The sequence below is a fragment of the Photinus pyralis genome, unplaced genomic scaffold (assembly GCF_008802855.1).
Source record: "Photinus pyralis isolate 1611_PpyrPB1 unplaced genomic scaffold, Ppyr1.3 Ppyr1.4_LG7, whole genome shotgun sequence".
Lineage (NCBI taxonomy): Eukaryota > Metazoa > Arthropoda > Insecta > Coleoptera > Lampyridae > Photinus > Photinus pyralis.
In genome coordinates, this window is record NW_022170738.1 from 14889192 (window position 1) to 14890539 (window position 1348).

The window sequence follows — 1348 nt, forward strand, 5'->3', positions numbered from 1 at the left end:
AAAGAGACAATTAAATTTTTTTAAGTGGGTAGAATATTTCTTAGTTTTAGCAATACATTAAGTAGCAGTTCATACAGCTCTGGTCTGGTGTGTATTCGAAAAATGCCCAGTGCACATCAATAACTAAACACGGTTCGTAAAACTAGGTACCCACTTGCTCCCCCCAAATACCATGTTTTAAAACGGCAAAGATGTGTAACCTTATATCTTGCGAACTTATTTATTTATTTTACTCACTGAACTAAAATTAACCTGGAACGCACGATCCGAGAGAGAGAGGGCCACAAGGGGGATCTCTGGCCTACTCTCGCGCATGCCTATTTGATATGTTTTGAATTTATACAGTGTGAGCAACAATGATTGAAGCGTGCGTCATCACCGCTTGTTCCTATTAATATCAAAACTACCTTCTTTGTATGGAGTTGTATACGAAAATGACGTTCTGCGCTGTCACAGTGAGGTGCGTCTATTCGTATTTCGTATCTTGTATCAAATCAGCATATGCTATGAGCGGCACATTGCCAATTTAGCTGAAGCGGCACGCTTCAATCTTTGTTGCTCACTCTGTATTAATGATCAGTTTCCCAATGAGTGACAGTGACAGAAATCCCCTTGCACTATCTCTCTCGGCGCGCAACGTTTCTATGGCAGTATGCGTTCCAGTTTAATTATAGTTCAGTGATTTTACTGATTAAGGCGGCTCTGCAGTGAATTAAGATTTCGATTTTGCGCCGAGATAGAAAAATTTGTAGGCAACTAACAATACAAATTATTGATGTTTCTAATGTGGATTCTAAAACGCTCTAGGCTATATGTGCTATTCATTCACAAACAAAGCAATTAGTACCTAAGAGAATGAATTGAAATACTTACCTCTTTTCTTTCTTTTGTAATTTGTTGAGCTGGATTTATTTTGAAACGACTATATTAGTCATAGACAAATACCATTACCGTTATCTAGAAGTATTCAGGCTTTCATTAATCATTTAAATCTGAAAATTTACTTGCCAACATCGTTTTTTATGATCCGTCGAAAGAAAATATTATTATGATTCTACTATTATGGTTCTACCGGATGGCTATAGCAACTTTCTTATTTTAAATAGAACACCCTGTGTTTTATTACATTTTCGGAATCTACATGAAAATCTACGTCGTTTGATACCACATTTCCCTATACCCAGCATCAAAGGTTTTCAAGTAATTCAAGATTTTTCAAAATTCAAAAATTGACAGTACTGACTTGATTCTACGTGACAATGATTTAAATTTTGATCGCCCTTTTACAGGGTGTTTTAAAACTGATGGTCAACTTTATTAATACATGCATGATACATGCTTTATTTTT